The sequence below is a fragment of the Myotis daubentonii genome, chromosome Y (assembly GCF_963259705.1).
Source record: "Myotis daubentonii chromosome Y, mMyoDau2.1, whole genome shotgun sequence".
In the NCBI taxonomy this organism is placed as follows: domain Eukaryota; kingdom Metazoa; phylum Chordata; class Mammalia; order Chiroptera; family Vespertilionidae; genus Myotis; species Myotis daubentonii.
In genome coordinates, this window is record NC_081862.1 from 2,456,727 (window position 1) to 2,479,822 (window position 23,096).

Sequence of the window (23,096 nt, forward strand, 5' to 3'; positions counted from 1 at the left end):
GAGAGATGACTTCTGTGTAAATCCTCGCCCACACTCCCTGCACACATATGGCTTCTCCCCTGAGTGTGTCCTCTGGTGTCTGATGAGATGTGACTTCCGTGTAAAGCCTTTCCCACACTCGCTGCACACATATGGCTTCTCCCCTGAGTGTGTCCTCTGGTGTCTGATGAGATGTAACTTCCGTGTAAAGCCTTTCCCACACTCCCTGCACACATATGGCTTCTCCCCTGAGTGTGTCCTCTGGTGTGTGTCGATATGTGACTTATCATTGAAGCCTTGCCCACACCCTCCATGATTGATTGTTACAATTTTTGACATTCTTACTCCCACAGATAATTTGCCTCTGTTCTTTGGATTCACGTCCTGGCCTGTGCTGGGCTCTTCCTCCATTATTCTCTCACGCTCACTGGAGCTCCCTATTTGTCTGTTGGGAGGCTTGAAAGAGTCCCTTGAAGTTCCTCTGTGCCTGATCCTTTTAAGCAAAGGTTTGGAAGTTCCTTTGACCTCTTGACCTTCAGCTTTGTCATTCCACCCATGTGGACCAGGATGTTGCTGCTGCTGTTGATTTTGACGCTCTGGGCCGGGTTCCTCTGACTGGAGGTTTTTTCCTGCAGGTGCTCCTGGCAGAATCTCAGAGGGGTGATTGCGTTTCACATGTTGGCTGAGGAATGTCTGACTGGAGAAGGCCACAGAGCCGGAGGGACATGTGTGGATCTCTGGCTTTGGTTCTGCTGAAGGAGAAAGTTTTGGTCAGGGCATGTGTGGGCAAGGCTGCCTGTGCCTTACGCTCTGTCTCCTGGTAAGACCTGTCTCCAGAATCATTCTGTGTTGACAGTGCAAGCTCTGCCTCCCACAAAGTGTTCCTTCACAGTCTACTTTTCTTTTTCTTTGTCTGCACTACTCTTCTTCAGAAATCCAGAGACCCCATATCAAAGTCTTTTCTACAGCCCTGGTCAGTGTGGAACAGTGGATAGAGCCTCAGCCTGTGGACAGAAAGTTCGTGGGTTTGATTCCCATCAAGGGCATGTGCCTTGGTTGCAGGCTTCTACCCGGCCCAGGACCTGGTCAGGGATTGTGCAAGAGGCAACAAATCGATGTGTTCCTCTCACATTGATATTTCTCTCTGTCTTTCCCTCTCTCTTTCACTCTCTATAAAAATCAATGGAAAAATATCCTTGGGTGAGGATTGAAAAGAAAAAAGGTCTTACAGATCAAGGACCATCAGAAGCCATTTGACTCCTTATATGGGTTTGACTATCGTGACATTTCCATATACATGTATCTTCTAAGTCATGTTAAAGAGAAAAACCACAGGCCTGGCCAGGTATCTCACTGGTTGAGCACCAACCCATGAACCAGGTCGTCACCAGTTTGATTCCTGGTCAGGGCACATGCCCAGGTTTTGTGCTCTATCCCAGCAGGAGGCAGCTGATCCATGTTGATATTTCTATCTCTCTCTTCATTTCCCTTCCTCTCTCTCTCAAATCAATAAAAATATTTAAAAATAGAGGAACAATACGCCCCAACTAGCAATTGCTTCTCTCAGTTTTCCACAAATCTTAAAATGGAAATATGTCTTTCCTCACACAGTATTCCTACTTGATTTCTTTCAGTGTTAGCCTATTTCAAATACACTACAAAGTCCTGTTTCAAAATATCTCCCCAACCATGCCCTAGCCAGTTTGGCTCAGTGATAGAGCGTCACCTTGGGGACTCCAGGCTCCTGGGTTCGATTCTAGTCAAGGGCACGTCCCTTGGTTGCAAGCTCAATCCCCAGCCCTGGTTGGGGTGCCCGTGGGAGACAAGCTATTGATGTTTCTCTCTCTGTCTCTCCCCCTTCTACTCTCTCTCAAAAAATAATCAGTGGAAAAATATCCTTGGGTGAGGATTAACAACAACAACAAAAATATTTCCCCAACCTGCTTCTTACACTCCTGACTCCCGTCCCTCTCCAGCCAGTCTGCCTTCCTCTCTCACTTGGAGTTGAAATAATCTCGGAGGGGATTCCCCACTGAAGTTTATTTTCCAAAAAATTTAACAAAGCATAGTTTTAGAACATGCCACTCTGCAGCTGAAAACTGCTCAATTGTCCCGTCTCACTCAAGAAAGTCCCCAGTATCTCAGCTTGGATCATAGGCACTGTATTTCCAGGCTGCTAGGCATCTGTCCAACCTCTGTTCTTACCCTCTGTACCGAGACTGAGACGGGAGTAGCCCTCAGCCAGCTCTACACCCCACCTCTTTCCTTCCCTGCACCAGCCACTCCTTCTGCCTGGGACCTTGTGACACAACTGTTGTAACTGTTGTCTCCTGAGAAAGCCTTCCCTTGACCTTTGCAATCCGACACACCCACCTTCCCCTCACAGTGATCCCTAGGCACTTGTCCTGGGCCCGTTTTCTCCAAAGTGCTAACCACTGTGTAATATTAAGCACATGCACATATGTCTGCCAGGGCTTCCCTCCTTCACCAGCCACCTGCTCAGGAGCAGTGATTCTGATCATCCTGTTGATCTGTATTTCCAGCTCCCAGAACTCTGGGTGGCACCGCGTAGGAATTCACATGGCAAGTCACAAAATAATGAATGAATGCATGTTAACACACACATTTCATTTAGAAATATGCAGTAAATGAAGAAGAAACAGCTAAAGTGTTAAAAAAAAACAAACAAAACAGCAACCCACAAACAACCACCTTGATAAGAGAGCTGGCTAAGTGCCTGAAACCTTTTTTTTTTTTTTTTGCCTCTAACCCTTTCAGCACTATATGATGCTGTGTATTTTGTGCATGAAGAATTTTTTAAAATGGAACAAATATAGCCCCTGGCCAGTGTGGCTCAGTTCATTGAGCATTGTCCCATTCACCCAGAGGTAGCCAGTTTGATTCCTGGTCAGGGCACATGTCTGGGTGGTGGACTTGATCCCCAGTAGGGATAATGAAGGAGGCAGCAGATTAATATTTCTCTCCCTCTCCCTTCATCTCTGTCTCTAAAACCAATAAAAGCATATTTTTAAAAATTAGAACAAAAATAAAAATATTAAAATTGTTCCTAAGAATCAAAAACCTATGTGATGAGCCATCAATTTCTGCAGCATCTGATTTGAAGCTTTGCTGACTCTAGAGTGGAGTTTACTCTACTTGAGAGTTGGAGCATGAAAACTTCTAAGAATTCTTTCTTTCCATGTTGAAGAAGAGTGGTGCCCACCTCTCCCGGCCACAAGCTCTGTCTTCCACTTGCTGCCCCTCTTGATGCCCAGCTTTTGGCCATACTCTTCTCCATACCAGACCAGCAGCTCACAGCCCTTCCTCACGACCCGGCAGGTTCGGTAGAAAATCTGCCTGTGATATTGAAAGGCCACCAGGTTCTGTTCTTGGTCATCCCGGGCGCAGTTCACATACCTGGCGTTGAGGCAGATGAAAGGAAAGAAAAGCACAGGCGATGAGTTTCCACTACCTGTCATATTTGTGCCCAGCTCCTCACTGAAGCTTAAGGCCCTCAGCACTGATGGCACCCACACCCATGCTCCTGGGGAAACTTCTGTTCAATGTCCAAGCCTCTGTCACAATGTCATGTGAATTCCTGTCTCTAAGTCCTGCTCACAGTGCTCATCCTGCCTAATGCCATTTCCAAAGCCTCATTGCAGACTTCCCCATCAAACCTGGTGACCTCTAGCTTCTCTAAGCTGTAAGTCAGGTTCTGTGTTACACCACAGAACTCGGGGCTTGATCTAGGACTCACATCATTCAACACTCAGTCCAAGTCTACCTTCTCTTCAGAGGCCTTTGTCGAGTCTCCCCACACTTTATTGAAGGCATCATTCAGTTGCCTCCCCCAGGTTCCCACAGAAACGTGGAGGTCTCTCTGTCTTAGAAAAATAACACAGAACAATAGTAGTTTATTCATAATCTGTCTCCCCTGACACAAGAGAGCCCCTCAGGAAAGGGCCATGAGCACTATTACTCTGCAGGCTCCAACACCCAGTTGTAGTTAGAACTGAGTCTGGGATGATGTGCTGCCCTCACAGGTTTAGACTATCCTTAGTTCAAGGCTATCTGGGCACTGGGCACTTCTTGAAAAATAGGAAAATTAGAGTTAAATGTTTATGAAATAAAATGTTTCATGTCCGTCTGCAGTAAGTCCTCCCTAGGGTCATGGATTGTGTAATCTGTGTAAGTAATGGATTCCTTCCTCTAAACTGGAACATAGTAGGTGTTTAACTAATGTCCATTAGATAAATCACAGAGTAATACAGGGTCCTCAAGGTTTTCCCAGTCAGTGCCCAAACCAGAGACTTCTATTTTGAGGACATATGCTATACTTTTACCTCCTTTTTTCCTAAATGTCTCTAGATGTTAAAGATCACTGTATGGAGAAAAAAGGGGAACAGAGAACTGAGGGAGACCATTAGGGAGGCATGATGGGAAGGACAGACATGTGGGTTGTGAGGCATGAGTATCCTCTCTGGCACCCAGAAGCCTAGTGACCTTACCTCATCCAGTTGGCCTGAGATGTATCCTTTCCATCCACATACTCATAGCAGTTTCTCCCTTTGGTGATCTGCATTTCAGGAAAAGAAGTTAAAGGCCGTGTGTGTGTGTGTGTGTGTGTGTGTGTGTGTGTGTGTGTGTGTGTGTGTGGTTGTGTGTATATAATAGAAGAATTACTTTATTCTACTGTCATCAAATCTCTTTCAGCCTGCATGGTGATTCAACTGCCAATGGTGATCACAGGATATTTTTCTTACTCATCATCTACACGTCGGAATTGATTTGTCCACTAAGCAGGAGCCCCCAAGGGAGGAGTCTGTACCACTTTGCTCCCATTTACCCTCTGATCCTTAGAGAGGAGCTCCATGTTCATGCAAAGTCCGCCCAGTACACAGAGCTAACTAACCATATGGTCCCCATCCATGTCCTAGCATGTAGAAGGTGGGGGCCCCCCAAGCCACAGGAGGGACGGGGAAGCCAGAGGACAGGGAAGAGGTAAAGTTCTCACCAGCCAGGAGTAGCCGTTGTTGGCTGTGGCTTCATCTTCTGTGATCTGACCCTCATAAGGGCCAAAGTGCAGGCCCTCGGGCAGATCACATTCCTCATTCCACACTCCAAGCCCAGCCTCAGGGATGCCTGATGGTCCGATTCTCAACCCAGGGGGCAGAGTGAGGGCTGAGCGGTTGGCATGCCCCTTGTCCGCGGCACTGTCTTTTACAAACGTAGGAGGCCCATGCACAGCACAGCTGTCAATGAAGAAGTTCTGACACTTCTCACAATCTGGAGGCAAGAGCAACAGGGAAGAGGGAGGGTGCAGTGCATGTTCCTGGACATGAAGAGCTTCGGAAAGAGCTCACATCAGTGAGCCTCAATCCTGTACTCCCGGTCACGAGAGGAAGGGAATGATTTGGGCACCCAAAGACCAAGTGAAATTCTTGCATCAAGACATAACATGCTCCTTGGTGAGGGTGAGCTTACATAGGTAGTCATCGTCCTGGGGCTCGCTGACCTCTTGGTAGACACAACACTTCCTCTCTCGTAGGCTATACATCTTCACTTCGATCTCCTTTCTCCTGAGGTCTACATGGGAGAAGGGCAGGTGACTGAGGGGATGAGGCCTGGAACATTAGTCCCTATCTTATCAGAAAACACACAATGTCCTACCATCAAATGATCGCCTGTTCTATTATAGTATGTGGTATTTTCCTCCATTAACTAAAAGACTAGCACTCCACACTGACTATTGGTGGCTGATTCAATTTTAGTTTCTAGATGATCCCATTCTGAGGTTCAACCTCCCAAGCTTTGGTCATTCATAAAGTATGTATTGAGGGAACATTATGCGTTAGGCACTGAGTAAAGACCTGGGCACACAACACCAAGAGAATATGGTTGCTATTATCACAGATGGATTTATTGGACAACTTGCATGTGTCAATTGTTTAAGGTTTAATTTAATGCTATCAAACTTTATGTGGCCCATGTTTCCTTATGTTCACTTTACACATTAGCATTCAGGAGCTCAGAGAGTTGGTAAGATTAGCTCAAAGCTTCAGCGCTCACTCCAGTTTCAAATCCAGGCCTATGCAAAGTCCACCCCACATACCTAGGCTATACTGATTAGCCTTTCTAGAAGAATTGGTGAAACTGAAATCTCCAAATTATGTAACTTACCCAATTTCGATCTAGGGTGCTGTCCAGAGGGACTTGCTTCTCCAGGAGGGGGCACTGGTTTCTGAGTCTGCTCTGAGCCACTGGTGGTCAACAAATTTGCTGTTCCTGACAATTCCTTCAAAGTAGACTCATTACTTAATGACGTCCTGGACTTTGCCTTCAATGTGGAAGTCCCATATTAAAAGGTAACATGCATTTATTTAATTATGTAGGGTTTATGATATATTTTCACATACATGACTTCAATAAACACTTCAACAACTCTGAAATACCTGGGAAGTATGAATATTAGAGGAAAAAGAAATGGCCAATGTGGGTTGTGAATTGAAGACTAGAACCCGTGCCTTAAGGATCTTTTTTTTTTATAGAACAGTGAGAGTGAAAGATACTGGTAAGAAAATAAGTCATAGTTGGGCCCTAACCAGTGTAGATCAGTTGATAGAGTGTCAGCCTGCGGATTGAAGGGTCCTTAGTTCTATTCCGATCAAGGGCCAGTGACTTGGTTGCAGGATCCTCCTCCCTGGCCCATGCCCTGGTCTGGACTTATGCAGGAGGCAACCAATCAATGTGTCTCTCACATTGATATTTCTCTCTGTCTCTCCCTCTCTCTTCTATTCTCCCTAAAAATCAATGAGAAAATATCCTTGGGTGAGGATTAAGAATAAAAAAGAAAGAAAGAAAAATAGTTGGCAGAGCCCTGGCTGGTGTAGCTCAGTTGGTTGAACTGAAGGGTTGCCGGTTCCATTCCCGGTCATGGTACATGTCCTGGTTATGGGTTAGATCCCAGGTGGGGGTCTGTGTAGGAGGCAACCGATCCATGTTTTTCTCTCTCACTGATGCTTCTCTCCCTCTCCCTTCCTCTTTCTCTCTAAAATCAATAAAAACATATATTTTTAAAAAGAAATGGCTGGCAGAAACCTATCATGAAAATAAGGAAAATTATGCTAAAACTAGAGACCCAGTGCACGAATTCATGCACCAGCGGGGTCCCTCATCCTGGCCTGTGGGATCAGGCCAAAACTGGCGCTCCGACATTCCCCGAGAGGTCCTGGATTGCGAGAGGGCACAGGCTAGGCTGAGGGACCCCACTGGGGCACGATCGGGGCTGGGGAGGGACGCGGGAGGTTGGCCAGCTGGGGAGGAACCGCAGGAGGACTCCAGGGTGTGTCCGGCCATCTCGCTCAGTCCTGATCAGCTGGACCCCAGCAGCAAGCTAACCTATAGGTCAGAGCGTCTTCCTCCTGGTGATCAGTGCACGTCATAGCAACTGGTCTACCGGTTGACTGTCTGCCCCTTGGTGGTCAGTGCACATCATAGCGAGCAGTTAGTGGCATTAGCATGTCATCATCATATTATGCTTTGATTGGTTGAACGGGCGACTGGACACTTAGCATATTATATAGGATGTGCAAATTAGTATATCACGGAAAGAATATTTGTAATTAGAGTAGTTGGATCCCACCAATTCTGTTTGAGTAAGGTTGTGCTACTAGCTAGTTCTCTTCATTTTTCCTGACCTATAACATGCTAATTCTTAATGTTATAATGAACATGACATATAACGGTGTTCACCAAAGTGTTCTGTGAGCTCTTTGATACAGTGTGAATGTCAAATTACAGTCCTGCTATCAATGTACCTCTCAGTCGTCTCTGTATTTGAAATCACATGTAAATTATCTTCATTATTTTTTGACCCTATTCTAGTTTAATTTGTAAATTTTAAAGCACTCTTTCAGCCAACATTCAGGGGCCCTCAGGGACCCTGAGCTGGGCCTGGGACTTCTGGAAGAGAAAAATCTGCTGTGAACCAAAGAGCTCACAATGCAGACGTAGGCAGGCGGAGCAAATGATTCAAACAAGATGACACTGGCCTAATTAGAGCTCAGAGAAAGAAGCCATGCTTCTTACTGGAATGAGCATTCAAAACCAGTTCCAGATGGATGAGCTTCTATTGAATAGTGTGTCATCTCTATGAAGTTCTTAAGTCACTTTATTTATTGTTTCTCAATTGTCAAACCTGAAGCTCCCCAGAGTTGAGAGATGCTTTCTTTTATTTGACCAGGAGGCTCTGATGCTGGGGTTCCTATGTCCTTCTTCATGGGGGACCATTCACTGTGCAAACTGCCTATATGTCAGTAAGCTTCCGCGAGTCAGAAGTCTTAGTGCATCTCTCACGGCAGCATAGTGTTTGGAATCATCAGTCAGTGAAAGATGTAATCATGTATGGATAAGACAGTGGAAACTGCATAAAAGTATGGAAATTTTAATGAGCTTGTAAGTGGTTTAGAGATGAAGCTATGGATTAGAGTGCATGCCCACCAATACTGTGATCTCAGACATATAATCAAACACTTGTATATGTCTGAAACCTCAGTTTCCTCATCAGAAACGGTGATAGTTATAGTACCTACCTCATAGGGTTGTGGTAAGGTTTAAGTGAGTTTATTCACGTAGAATTCTTAGAGTCTGAAGCATTGTGAAGATAAAACCCGTGGCAGCTACTATTGTAGCTGATGTTATTAACGACTGAGATGATATTGGGCATTTTGTTGAAGAGGTCAGGAAAGAAAGGTGGCAGTTTCTAGGCTGCACTCTGATTTTTTCTCCTCTTCCCTGCATTTGCATCCAGGAGGAAGAATTTCTTTTCAACAGGATTTGGGGAATACTCACCTTCTGATGTTTATTCTGTTCCACTCTGAAGGCCACCCAAGAAGGTTTAGCTAAAAGATGGTGAGAAATCAATAATACATATAAGTTCAGAGAGGAAGGGAGAGGGCGAGGGAGAGAGAGAGAAACATCAATGATGATAGAGAATCATGGATTAGCTGTCTCCTGAACACCCCACAGCAGGGATCGAGCGCACAACCTGGGCATGTCCCCTGACTGGGAATCGAACTGAGACTTCGTGGTTCATAGGTCGATGCTCAATCTCTGAGCCACGCCTGCCGGGTCAGAAATCATTTTTGGTTGGTAATTATTTCAAAATCTGGGGATTCTTATTTTTTCAGAATTCTGAATCAGAGAGTGATCTAAGGACAGACCAAGGATGATTGGAAATGTTTTTTGATGTTTCATTAGGCTTATGCTTTTATTAGGAGCATCAGCTAATTTTCTTAAAATGTTTAAAAATAGACAAAACCCCATCTGTACTTCATCCTCTGTTCAAGATATATATATATATATATATATATATATATATATATATATATATATATATATATATATATATATATATATATATTTAAATTTGCCTAGCCGTGGCTGGGCGGCTCAGTTGGTTGGAGTATTGTCTTGTACACCACAAGGTTTCAGGTTTGATCTGTATTGGGGTGTACACGGGAGGCAACGGATAAATGTTCCTCTCTCACATTGATGTTTCTGTCTCCCTTTCTGTCTCTCTCCTTTCCTCCCTCTAAATTCAATGAATATCCTTGGGTGAGGATTTAAAAAATAAAATTGCCCTAAACAGCAAAAAAAAAAAAAAATTGGCCTTTCATGACACACATATAATGACAGTCACGTAACTGCAAAGAATCTCTACTCTGCAACCTGGCCCTTTCTCCTCTCTGCCTTCTGTCTTCACACTGGCCTTGTCCAGTCCAATGGCACCAGGACCACCTTGCCTCCTTTCTTTCTTATCCTTCCTCCTTTGCACATGTGGACTGTGCCACCTTTCCTAATCACTAGATTCTGATCAGCATCACACAGTCTTAGGAACAAAGACTCAGGTCTAGTCACCACAGAAACAGAGTTTCGGGCAAGTTAGAGATAACGTCGTGACTTCAGCTATGTTCCAACCTCAGACCCATGGAGCTACAGACCCTACCAACCCGACTTTCATGAAACCTGGCAGATGATGCCATGGCTGACATGGAACCTGATACAACAGTGAACTACTTCCTACCCTGGCCCACAACCCAACCCCCTAACTACCATGAGTAATAATTTTCCCATATGTCCCCATGCAGGTCTTAGAGCACTGCTCACCCATCAGACCTTCCTCCTTCTATGTGATGACAACTCTTCTGAATTAGTTATTTTTTACTCACTTTTATATTTTTGTATACTTGTTTGTTAATGTTCTATATCTATATAATTATATTATTATTCTTTATTTTATTTTATCTTATTTTTTGTTGATCTGTTTCTTATCAGTTTGTAAGTACTAGGTGAATTAGGTTAGTACATTTATTCCTCTTTTTTTCCCCCATAACTCCCCTCTTCCCAGTTCCCACCCCACCCTCCGCCCTCACTCCCCACCCACTGTTCTCATCCATAGGTGCACGTTTTTTGTCCAGTTTTTTCCCGCATCTCCCACGCCCCTTTCCCCCAAGAATAGTCAGTCCCTTCTCTTTCTATGTCCCTGATTCTATTGTGATCACCAGATTATTTGTTCACTTGATTCTTAGATTCACTTGTTGATAGATGCATGTTTGTTGTTCATAATTTGTATCTTTACCTTTTTTCTTCTTCTTCCTCTTCTTAAAGGATACCTTTCAGCATTTCATATAATACTGGTTTGGTGGTGATGAACTCCTTTAGCTTTTCCTTATCTGTGAAGCTCTTTATCTGACCTTCAGTTCTGAATGATAGCTTTGCTGGATAAAGTAATCTTGGTTGTAGGTACTTGGTATTCATCACTTTGAATATTTCTTGCCATTCCCTTCTGGCCTGCAAAGTTTCTGTTGAGAAATGAGCTGACAGCCGTATGGGTATTCCCTTGTAGGTAACTGAGTTTCTTTCTCTTGCTGCTTTTAGGATTTTCTCTTTGTCTTTTGCTCTTGGCATTTTAATTATGATGTGTCTTGGTGTGGCGCTCTTTGGATTCCTTTTGTTTGGGTTCTCTGCGCTTCCTGGACGTGTAAGTCTATTTCTTTCACCAGGTGGGGGAAGTTTTCTGTCATTATTTCTTCAAATAGGTTTTCAATATCTTGCTCTCTCTCATCTTCTGGCACCCCTATAATTCTGATGTTGGTACGCTTGAAGCTGTCCTAGAGGCTCCTTACACTATCTTCATATTTTCAGATTCTTTTTTCATTTTGCTTTTCCAGTTGTGTGTTTTTTGCTTCTTCGCATTTCGAATCTTTGACTTGATTCTTGCGCTCCTCTGGTCTGCTGTGGGGTGTCTGTACAATATTCTTTATTTCAGTCAGTGTATGCTTAATTTCTAGTTGGTTCTTTATCACAATATCGACGATCTCATTAGATTTCTTGAGAATCTCACTACATTTATCAGCGGTCTCACCAGTCTTTTCGAGGGCCTTACTCAGTTTATCGGCAGCTTCTAGACAGTTCTTGAGAGACCTTAAAAGTGTGGTTTTGAGCTCTATATCTTCCATTTCTGACATTTGCATCCTGTTTCTTTGTCTCCGCATTTTTTTATCTTTTCTTGGTGCACCCCCTAGTGGTCTTTGTGCGCAGTCTTGTTGTAGTTAAGCCTTGATTGTTGTCGGTTGGCAATACCGGGGGTGATTTGACCTCCAGGATAACTGGCTATGAGACTCAGCTGTGTCTGCAGTGGGAGAGCTTCTGTGCTGGATCTCTAGGGCGGTGCTAATCTAGCGTTTGCCTGAGGCTATGCGGCAAATGGCTCTGCGCAGGGCTTGGGCGGGGCGGGTCCCCAGGGATCTACAGGGCGGGCTGCAGCTCGCAGTTATGGCTGCTCTCAGTTCCATCCCTAGGGGCTCTGCCTCACAGACTCCCAGCAACTGCTGCAAACCTCGGAGAGAAAGCTGCCTTCGAGTTCCGACCGAAGCCAGACAGTCCCGCTTCTCCTGTTTGAATCTGGGTCCCTAGAGACTCGCCTGGATCTGGAGCTCAGAGTCAGAAACTCCCTCCCGATTGAAAACAACAACCGCACACTCCGAACCTGAGTATTTCACTTCAGCACTGCGCCTCCTCTGAGTCTGGGTATGATATTCTCTTTCCTCCTAGTTGTAGAATTTCCACTCAGCTAGCCTTCCTGTGGTTCTGGATGATGTCCGTTCTGTCTTTTAGGTGTACCCTTGAATTGGTTGTTCGAGGCAGCAATCTCCTGCGTTAACCTATGCCGCCATCTTGGTTTCCAGGCTTTATCTTATTTGTTTCCATCACCATTTATCGCCCTCTACTATTATCTTTTAATCCTCACGTGAGAATATATGTTTATTGATTTTAGAGAGAGAGGAAGAGAAAGAAAGAGAGGGAAACATAGATATGAGAGAGAAACATCGATCACTTGTAGCCCATACACACCCCTACTGGGGGTGGAACCCAAAAATGTTTGGTGTATGGGAGGATGCTCCAACCAACTGAGGCACCAAGCAATGGCTATTTATTTATTTTTATTTTGAAAGAATGTTTATTAAAGCTGGGGACAGTGAAACAAGGAAGGACTTAGGATAGAAGCAGCAGCAGGAGAGCGCCTAGGCTGGGCTGCTGTGTTGCTCTAGAAAGGTTAAAGGAAAGAATTCAGCCTAGGCGGGCTGCTTTGGCTCATTGGAAAGTCATAGCAAAGGGGCCTTGGAGCCAGGTTCAGGGGGTTAGCCTGAATGACCTGCCACTGCCCATACTCCCTGGTGCAAGTCTCCTGGGTCTCTTAGTTTAGGAGATGCACACCTAGTGGGGGGGGGAGTAGAGGGGAAAGGGTGAGGGGTGTGTGTGCTCCCAGAGAGAGAACAGCTTAAGAAAATTATATATATATATATATATATATATATATATATATATATATATCCTATCTAATAAAAGAGAAACATGGTAATTGGCATACGACCACTACCCTTCCCATTGGCTAATCAGGGCAATTTGCAAATTAACTGCCAGCCAAGATGGCGGCCGGCAGCCAGGCAGCTTGAAACTAACATGAGGCTTGCTTGCTTCAGTGACAGAGGACTCCAAAATTCCCTGCCTGCGGCTGCAGGCCTCTGACCTGCAACTCTAAGCAACTATGTAACAAATATAGAAGCTAAACAAAACCCCAGAAACCTGCTTTAGTCCTGGGCTTCAGCCAGCAGGATCACAGCATTGTAAGCAAAGGCCAGAAACCTACTTTCAGCAGTGGAGGCCTAAGAGCTGGAGCCAAACCTCAGAGCTAAAGCTGGCCCAGAATAAAAAAAAAAAAAGAAAAGAAAAAAAGGAGTGGTTGGGAGCTTCAGTCACCCCCAGCCTGAAAACAGCCCTCAGCCCCTCACCCAGACTGGCCAGGCACCCCAGTGGGGACCCCCACCCTGATCCAGGACACCCTTCAGGGCAAACCAGCCAGCCCCACCCATGCACCAGGCCTCTATCCTATATAGTAAAAGGGTAATATGCCTCCCGGCACCGGGATCAGTGTGACGGGGGCAGCGCCCAAACCCACTGATCGCCCTGCGGCTCTGTGTGTGACAGGGGCCGGGGCCACAACCCCCCAGCCTCCACATGGGCCCTGCTCTGTGTGTGACGGCGTAGAGCCATAACCTCCCCATCGGCCCTGCCCTGAGTGTGAGAGTGGCGGCGCCCCAACACCCTGATCAGCCCTGCTCTGTGGGTGATAGAGGGCCGCACCCCAAACCCCTGATGGGCCCTGCTCTGGGAGTGACAGGGAGCAGCGCCCCAACCCCCTGATTGGCCCTGCTCTGTGCGTAACAGGGTACAGAGCCCCAACCCCCCTGATAGGCCCTGCTCTGTGAGTGACAGGGGGCAGTGCCCCAACCCCTGATTGGCCCTGCTCTGTGTGTGACAGGGGGTGGTGCCGCAACCTTCCCATCGACCCTGCCTTGAGTGTGACAGGGGGCGGTGCCCCAACCCCCCAATCGGCCCTACCCTGAGCGTGACTGAGGGTGGCATCGCAACCTCCCGATCGCCCTGCTCTGTGCATGACAGGGGGCGGCACCCCAACTCCCAATCAGCCCTGCTCTGAGCCCAACCAGGGGCTGCACCTAGGGATTGGGACTGCCCTCTGCCACCCGGGAGCAGGCCTAAGCCAGCAGGACGTTATCTCCCAAGGCGTCCCAGACTGTGAGAGGGCACAGGCCGGGCTGAGGGACCCCCCCCCCCCCAATGCACAAATTTTTGTGCACCGGGCCTCTAGTATATATATACTAGAGCACCATTGCAGGAAATTTATAAATTTATGTGCCGGGAATGGCGGCCGGGGGGGGGGGGAGGGGGATTCCTCACCCCGGCCTGTGCCCTCTGTGCCTCTGACAGTCTGGGAGCCCTGCGATCCATCGCCTTCAGATGGAGGACTGGTTCAGCAGCCCCAGCTGTGCATTGGTGGCCTGGGCCTCCCTCTTTGGGGTGACGGGGAGCCCCCATTGATCACCCAGTGGCTAGTGGCTAGTGGCCTGGGCCTTTCTCTGCAGGGCATCATGGGGGATGGTGGGGCCGGACCAATTGTGTTTTACAGGCCTTGGCTGGCCTGACGCCAGTGGGTGTCAGAGCCTGGTCATCTGGCCAGTCCTTCAGCTGGTCCTCCCTGGATTTGCATATTATGGTTTTATTATTGTAGATTTGGGGGGTGGGTCTGGGTGAAGGTGAGAAAAGGGCGAGAAATGGGGGAACTTCTGTGATAGTGTCAACACTAAATCTGTATATAATTATTGTTACACATTGAAAGAGGTTCTCTGACCCTGGCCAGTGTGGCTAAGTGGTTGAGCCTCGACCTATGAACCGTGAGGTGGGGGGCCGGCAGGAGGCAGCGATGGAGGTTCCTCTCTCTCTCACTCTCTCTCTCTCTGTAAAATAAATGATTCATAAAAAGGGGTTTATGTGAACAGCCCCTGGTGTGTAACTGCTCTGCCTCTTGCTCCTCCCCGGTAACTCCTGAGAGCCCGCCCGACCAACACCTGGTCGGGGTCAGGCACCTGCACGCCCTCCGCCCGCACCTCGCGGCCTCGGGGTCCACTCTTCATCCGAGTCCTCGGAGTCCTCCGCCCCGTGCCTGGCTGTTCTGCCGCGGCGACTCATGAAGGCGGGTCGAGGGGCCCTGAGACCTGGAAGGAGAGAAAGAAAGAGTCTGTCCTGCGGGCGAAGAGCTGAGGGATGAACAGCAGAGCCAGCGCCGAGCGGGGCGGAGCCGGGGCCCTGGACGGAGCCCCCCAACCCCCCGCGGCCCCGCCACCCCCTCCCGGTCACCAATGCTGAGGAGCGCCTCCTAGTTGCTCTTCACGTTCCGGTGCCGGGCTCGCTCCCAGGCGCCCATCTGCGCCCACTCCTCCCGGGAGAAGAAGTGGGCCCACTCCTCCCGGGAGAAGTAGATGGACACGTCCCTGCAGGCGGCCCTGGGCTGGAGGAGAGACCGTCCGTCCGTCCGCCCCGGCCCGAGGGGGGGCGCCCCGCCTCCACCCCGTCCCCACCCCCGTCCCCACCTCCACCCCCGTGGACCCCCTCACCTTGGTTCTGTGCCCTGCTCTCCCCGCCTCCTCTCGGGCCGCTCCTGGGGGTCCCTGTCGGGGTTTATGGTGCCGCCAGCCCAGTCCCAGCAGGAGGCCGCAGTGCCTGTGTGAGGAGGAGGCGCTGACGAACCCGCTCCCGCCTCAGGACAGACTGGGACCGGGACCAGGTGGCCAGGGCCACAGCCATTAAGACCCACCAGGGGGCGCCTCCTTCCCTGGGAGGCTGGGGCGGTCTCAGGGGGCGACTGAGGGGCGCGGTCAGGAGTCTGAGGGGCGGGGTCGGGGGGGGGACTGAGGGGCGAGGTGGGGGGTGTGAGGGGCGCGGTGTGGGGGTCTGAGGGGCTTGGTCGGAGAGGACTGTGGGCACGGTGGGGGGTGTGAGGGGCGCGGTGGGGGGTGTGAGGGGCGCGGTCAGGAGTCTGAGGGGCGTGGTGGGGGGGGACTGAGGGGCGCGGTGGGGGGTTGAGGGCCCTGGGGGTGGAGGTGGAGGCGCCCTGACATTGGGGGTGCTGTGCCGGGAGGAACCGGGTTCGGGAATGGCACCCGCGATCCCGGAGCAATGCACGCGGGAGGAGGCGCCTCAAGGGGCAGAGACGTCACGGGCTGAGGAGATGGGCCCGCGGGACACAATCCGGGTCTTTCTGGCCAGGAAACTTGGGGAGCTCGGGTGAGAGGATTTGGGCTCCTGCACAGAGATTTGGGGTCTCAAGGACAGGCTTCAGGGTTTCGGGTCTCGGAGGTGGGGATTTGGTCTTTCTGGGGTGCCGTGGTTAGGGAGCCCGGGCTCGGGGTGTGCTGGGTCTGAGCTTTGGGGGATTGAGCGTTCCTCTGGGCGCAGAGCCCGGGGGTCCTCCGGGTTAGCGGACTTGGGGTGCGTGGAGGCTGACAGAGTGGGAGCCTCTCGGGAGGACACCCCGGGTCTTCGGCTGGGGGTTGAAGGCCGGCGGCAAAGGGGTTCCCACGCGAGGCACCCGTTTAACTGTGGGTCTCCCTGCGGCGCTGCGCACCTGGCCGAGGTCCCCTCAAACCCACGCGCTGCCCGCCGCGCGCTCCCGCCCTCAGGCCTGTGAGGCGGCGGGAGGGGGAGCTTCCCGCACCCAGAGCGTCAGAGGCAGCCGCCAATCAGTGATGCGGTCACAGGGCCCTGCCTGCCAATGGGCGGTCAGAAACGCGGAAAGGGCGGGGCGCAGGGTGCAGCCTTCCTGCCAGTCAATGGCAGAATCTTGTCGAAAGAGCCCGCCTTCCGCCCTCAACCCCTGGTGGTGATTGGCTACCCAGGGTCCTGCGAGTGTCCGTCAAGAAGCTTTCAGCCAGGCACGGCTGGGCGGTGTCCAGGGCTCGGATTCCTGTGGTTTCGCGGAGGGACTCCAGGAGCCCGGAGCCCCCCGCCCGGGCAGGTGTTGGGGTGACACATCCTTCCTGCCGCCTGACCCAGTCTGTGTTCCACCCGACGGTATTTAGGTCCCGGACTGTCTTCCAGGCGCGTGTGTTCGCTTCCTTAGCGAGAGGACCAGGCGGTAGGCCGGGAGTTGCCTTCTGGGAAACAGGGATTCCCACTAGAACAGCGGTTCTCAACCTGTGGGTTGCGACCCCTTTGGGGGTCGAACGACCCTTTCACAGGGGTAGCTTAAGACCATCGAAAAAACACATATATAATTACATATTGTTTTTGTGATGAATCACTATGCTTTAATTATGTTCAGTTTGTCACAATGAAAATACATCCTGCATATCACACATTTACATGACGATTCATAACAGTAGCGACATTACAGTGATGAAGTAGCAACGAAAATAATTTTATGGTTGGGGGCCAGCACAACATGAGGAACTGTACTAAAGGGTCGCGGCATTAGGAAGGTTGAGAACCACTGCCTTAAAGGAAGCTGTCAGCCAATTCCTTTGCGAAAACGATCCTCTGGGTCCCTCTTGTGGCCATTCAAAGAATAACACCTTATGCTTCTGTCCGTGGTTCTGAAATGTTAACTAATGTCCCGTGAATTTGATGGAAAAGTCTACCCAACAAATCACAAACAAACAAAACCTACAGAAAACCCTACAAAATCATCGAGGCTGTCCAGGGTGCAATTATTCCTTCCCCGGATGGACTGAAGTCACGGGTCTGGCTTTTGCACCCCTTCCTGTCCCAGCCCTGCAGAGGGAGGCCTTGGCTGCTGCACTGACATGGGGAAGCTGTGCGTTCAGTAATTCAGTCCGTAACCTAGAGGCTGCCATGATTGGAGCAGTCAGTCCTGGGGCGGCCGCCGTCACCAAGGCAGCCAGTACAGGACAGGTCTCCTTTCCTGAGGGAGCCAGTAACCCGGCGGCCGCTATGATTGCAGCAGCCAGTCCGTACAGCGAGGCGCAAGGGTATCGCAAGAACGTGTTATTACCACTAGACTCAGCGGCTTCTGTAGGGCATTACTGAGGCAGCTAGTACTCTGGAGGCTGCAATGATCAATGTAGCCTAGAGGCGGGCATTACTGAGGCAGTCCTTCCCCTGTAGGCTGCCATTATTGATGCAATCAGTACCAGGGAGGCTGTCATTGTTGATGGCACCTCCAGATGCAGGGTATCATGGGAACATGTTAGTAGCGCGAAAAAATTTCAATTTAAACTTTTGTGTTGAAACCCAGTATGTTTTTTTTTTTAAATATAGTTTTATTGATTTCAGAGATGAAGGGAAAGGGATAGAGATGGAAACATCAATGATGAGAGAGAATCATGGATCAGCTGCCTCCTGTATCACCCCCTCCCTACTGCGGATCCAGCCCGCAACCGGGGCATGTGCCCTGACCGGGAATCAAACCAGGGGCCCTTCAATACATAGGTTGACACTCTCCCCACTGAGGCACACTGGCCAGGGCCACAGTGGTTTTTTTTAGAAATATACATTTCTACTAGTTCAGAAAGGAAGAGAGAAAGATCAATGATGAGTGATCATCATAGATTGGCCGCCTTCTGCCAGAAGAAAGAGTGACATTTGCTCTCATCTGCTAAGCAGAAGGAATAGGCCTGGCCAGTGTTGTTCACTGGTTAGACCTTCGGGTGCCCAGGGAAGGGTCGCTGGTGGGATTCCTGGTCCAGAGCACATACCTGGGATGCAGGCTTCATTGCCTGCCCCAGTCTGGGCTCTTGTGGGAGCCAAAGATCCATGTGTCTCTTGCATATTCATGTTTGCGTTTTTGTTTCTTCTCTATCCCCTCCCTCCCTCCCCCCCCTCCCTCTGTCTGTAAAAACATATCCTCTGGTAAGAATTAACCAAAACATAAACAAGAAAAACGTACAAAGAAGGAAAAGCTTTGGAGGGTGTGAAAAAGCAGCATACCCCTAAAGAAAGGCACCTTGATGAGCAGAGCATTCAGCTCCGCTGATGTTTTTCCAAGGAATGTGTCTATAAGATAAAAATAAAATGTATGAGTGTCTCTCAGCTGGCAAGATCCTGACACAACACGACGAGGCCATTCTAGCGCGGTCCTTGCAGGGTCTCCCAAGCCACCACGTTTGGGCGAGGCTCTGAGGGGGGGGGGGCGAGGCCTGGACAAGCAGGGGAAAGCGAGGCGTGAAGGAGGCGGGGAATGGACAGAGGAGGGTCCTGCACGTGATCTCCTCTACTGCGTTGTGTCGCTGCTCCCAGAGTCCCCCACACTGAGAAGATGGGAGCAGACTCACCCGGTGTCAGTGACCGAGGGACATACAGGCTGAGGGACACACAGACTGAGGGACACATAGACGGAGGGACACAGAGACCGAGGGACACACAGATAATCGAGGATGCAGTGGCCTGGAGAGGTGACATCCGGGAACCTGTGACCACTGTGCTGGTTCCTTTTATCCTCCCAGATGTACCTTCTCAGAGGTTTTTGACTCCAGAACCCTGGATTCCATTTCCACAGACAGCACCTACTTCATGGTGCCTCTGCCCAAGACCCAAGACCTCTCTGGACATCCATTCACACATCAGTTGTTTGAAAAGTGATCTCAAACTTATTCTATATAGTTACTGTATGTATGAAAAATAAATCCGAGCCAAGCAGTCATCTGTGTGATGTATTCTACATTTGTATTATACATACATTTTATTTTAGAAAACGACATTTCCCGTACAAAGTTGCCTTCCTAAGTGTAATTAAGTGAGCATGTTAAAAACTTTGTAAGAGTGGCCCTGACCGGTTTGGCTCAGTGGATAGAGCGTCGGCCTGCGGACTGAAGGGTCCCAGGTTCGATTCCGGACAAGGGCATGTACCTTGGTTGCGGGCACATCCCCAGTAGGGAGTGTGCAGGAGGCAGCTGATTGATGTTTCTCTCTCACCGATGTTTCTAACTCTCTATCCCTCTCCCTTCCTCTCTGTAAAAAACCAATAAAATATAAAAAAAAAAAAACTTTGTAAGAGTGAATGTTTTACTTGGCAAATGTTTAGAAACTTGGTAAGTATTACTGTGTATCGCTGCCCAAGGAACTGTTGGGGGTCATGTGTTGTCACCAAAGCAGAATGTTTGCTAAATGACTGGTCCCCTTGTTGAGACAACCTTCATGGTTTTCCCTTCATTCTGTTATGAACCTATAGGCAGAAGGTAGAAGTAGGCTTGTACTGATGCCACAGCTCCCACCTGCTGTGATGATGGAAACAGGCCTGATGCTCCAAGCAGCATGAGAACACCAGCAAGGTAAAGGCTCTCATCCCCCTGGCATGTAATCTACCCAGCCAGGGCCGCACTGTCTTTGTAGAAAGAGGTCATCCAAATAGCAACACACAGCCCAGCAAGCGAGGCTCAATGAGTGAGTGCTGACCTATGAACCAAGAAGTGCCCTTGATTCCTGGTAAGGCCACCCCCATCACCTGATTGTTTCTCTTTGTCTCCCTGTCCCTCTGTGTGTCAGATCAAGAACAACAGATTTAAAATAAAACTGGAAACTGTCAAATCTGCTCCTATCCTCCTCCCAATAGGTATCAGATTTTACCGAAAACACCCACCACTTGTCTTTCCTAGTCATTGTGAGAATTCCAGTTCATGAATGTTCACAGTATCTCAGTTTAAAACGTGTGTGCACATCTACACCCAAACAGCGGAGCATCGCATCCTGGAGAATTTTCCATTTCCTTCCAAAGGAAGTGAGATGTGTCACACTGGACATGGAAACAAATGGTAGAAAAAGCTGTGCATGAAGTTAAAGGCTAATCATTGCAACCTGGGAAAGATGTATTCAACAAATCAAGGCGTGACTAGTCAAACCAGAACCTTCCTGTATGTGGAGGTTTGGGCACGGGTACACCAACATTTTTAATGTGAATGAGGACTTGATTGTGCAAAGCTTTCCTTCACCCCCTGAGAGATACTCACCGGAGGTGCTGAGCCACTTGGAAATGTGTGGTGTTTCAATGCGATGCTGGGGGTGGGGGTTTGCCCCTCCTGACCTGAGCGAGAGAGCCCACCTTCCAATGTGCACAGGGCCCCTGCTTGGGTGTCAACAGCTCCATGACTGTGGGCTGGCTCCTCTCGAGTCCGCTGAGACCCACAGAAAACAATATCCCAACTGGCAGATTTCTCCTGGTCCTGAGGTGTTTCAGGATTGGGTTAATGTGGGAAAACACGAGTATGAAGGTGAGGCTCAATGGTTGCTTCTGAGAGTTTCAGGTCACCAACCCAAGCCCTCAGTCATTGTAGGGAATGAGGTTTCCATTCTTCACATAGAAATGCCATCATTTTTTTAAATGTATTTTTTGTTGATTTCAGATAGAAAGGGAGAAGAAGGGGGGTGGAGAGAGAGAGAGAGAGAGAGAGAGAGAGAGAGAGAGAGAGAGAGAGAGAAACATCCATGATGGCAGAGAATCATGGATCTGCTGCCTCTTGCAGGCCCCACACTGGGGATCAAGCCCACAACCTGAGCATGTGCCCTGACCAGGAATTGAACCCTGACCTCCTGGTTCATAGGTCGATACTCAAGTGCTGAGCCACGCCAGCCGGGCGGGAGAGGGAAGGTTATGGTCCCAGGTCGTGGGTTTGGGTACCCCCTTCAGGAGCTCTCCTCCAGAAACAGGTTCTGTGCTAGGTCCCTCGGGCTGAGGGGTGACGGGCCCTCACCGCGTGTGCCTGCTCCCTGCATGGACGTCCGCTCTGTTGTAAGAAAAGCGGGGCCTCTGGTTGCTGGGGCCCCATCGCCTCCACAGGCAGATGCTTACCTGTTCCCTGGAGCCTCGCTGGACTCCCACACATGGGCCCATGAGGGTCGGTGCTCCTGGCCTCAGTGGACATTACCTGTGAACCGGTGGCCAGGAATGACCGACACGGCCTGCCTGCTCTGCTCACGCGGGTCCATGGCCCATCAGACTCCCCATAAGAAATGTGCAGTTAAGGATTTCAGACAGGTCAGGGGAGGGTGAGAACCACAGACCCAGGTACAAGGCCAGGCACCAGGAGCTGCTGCGAGGTGGGCGTCGCACACACTGTGAGGTGAGGTGCACCCAGCAGCTCTCAGCAGGGTGGTGAGGGCCTTTGTCCTGGTCAATCTCAGTGCCACCTGCCCAGGCTTAGTGGGAGGGGGTGGCCGGGGGAGGAGCATGCCTGACCCCACGCCTCCTGCTCAGGCACCCGAGTCCACGCAGAACAGTGGGGCTGCTTGAGCTCTATACTGGCTCCTCGGCCCCACTCCCTCTGCCGCCCTTGTCCACCTCAAGGCCTGTCAGACGCTGTTCACCGAGAGATGCGTGTTTTAACCACCCTGAGCCAGAGGCACCGGTGCTGACCCCACTCTGAATGACACTCCAAAGCCTGGGTCACCCTCCCGCTTTATAGTTTGGAAAGAGGCACAGAGAATTTGGGGGTCTTGCCTTAGGACACACAGTTGTGAGGGCAGAGCTGAGACTCAAACCCTTGTGGACAGACCTGGTGCCCACATGCTATGCCCCAGGCGAGACTGAGGCAGCACAGGGCCCCTGCTTGGGTGTCCAGACTGAGGCAGCACAGGTGTGTGCACAGGCACACACACACACACACGCACACACATGTACACACACATGCACACACACACCTGCACACACCCTCTCTGACTTTCACCTTTGAGGCTACAGAGGTCTAAGGAATCAGGGGAGGAGCCAGGAGAAGCCAAGGGGTTGGTGGGGTCCTATTCATGTTCCTGGTGAGTGTGTCTCAATCCCTCTCCCTGACGGGGAACTCACTGGACTGACGCCAGATTCCGCCTTCCCGGGTTCAGGTCTGTGGCTGAGGGTTCTTTGAGGCCCTCCTGGAACTCTGCTTTCAGTGATGAGGGGGATCAGGCACGTAGGCTTCAGGTTTGTCTGGACACAAACTTTATTAAAACGAGGCCAAAAGCACCATGAGGGACATTCGTGTTGACATCCCCATAGCACTTACGGAACTGTTTGTCTATTGCCTCTCCTTTTGAAAGCGGAGGATTTGTTTGACCAGTTACTTCTGTACTAATTACACTCTTGGGGAGGGAAAGGGGCCAGCAGGCTTCCTCTAAAGCCCCCTCAGAGCTGGGGTATGAGGTATGCGGTGCCTACACTTGCCCTGTAGCTGCTGAGGTGCAATTTAGGGCTCATGATGCATCCTCCCTGC

General features: G+C 49.7%; 1 pseudogene; it reads right to left on the reverse strand.

The window, feature by feature from the left end:
* Positions 1-3,197: 3,197 nt before the first annotated feature.
* Positions 3,198-21,834, reverse strand: LOC132225621 (histone-lysine N-methyltransferase PRDM7-like; annotated as a pseudogene).
* Between the last annotated feature and the right edge of the window lie 1,262 nt (positions 21,835-23,096).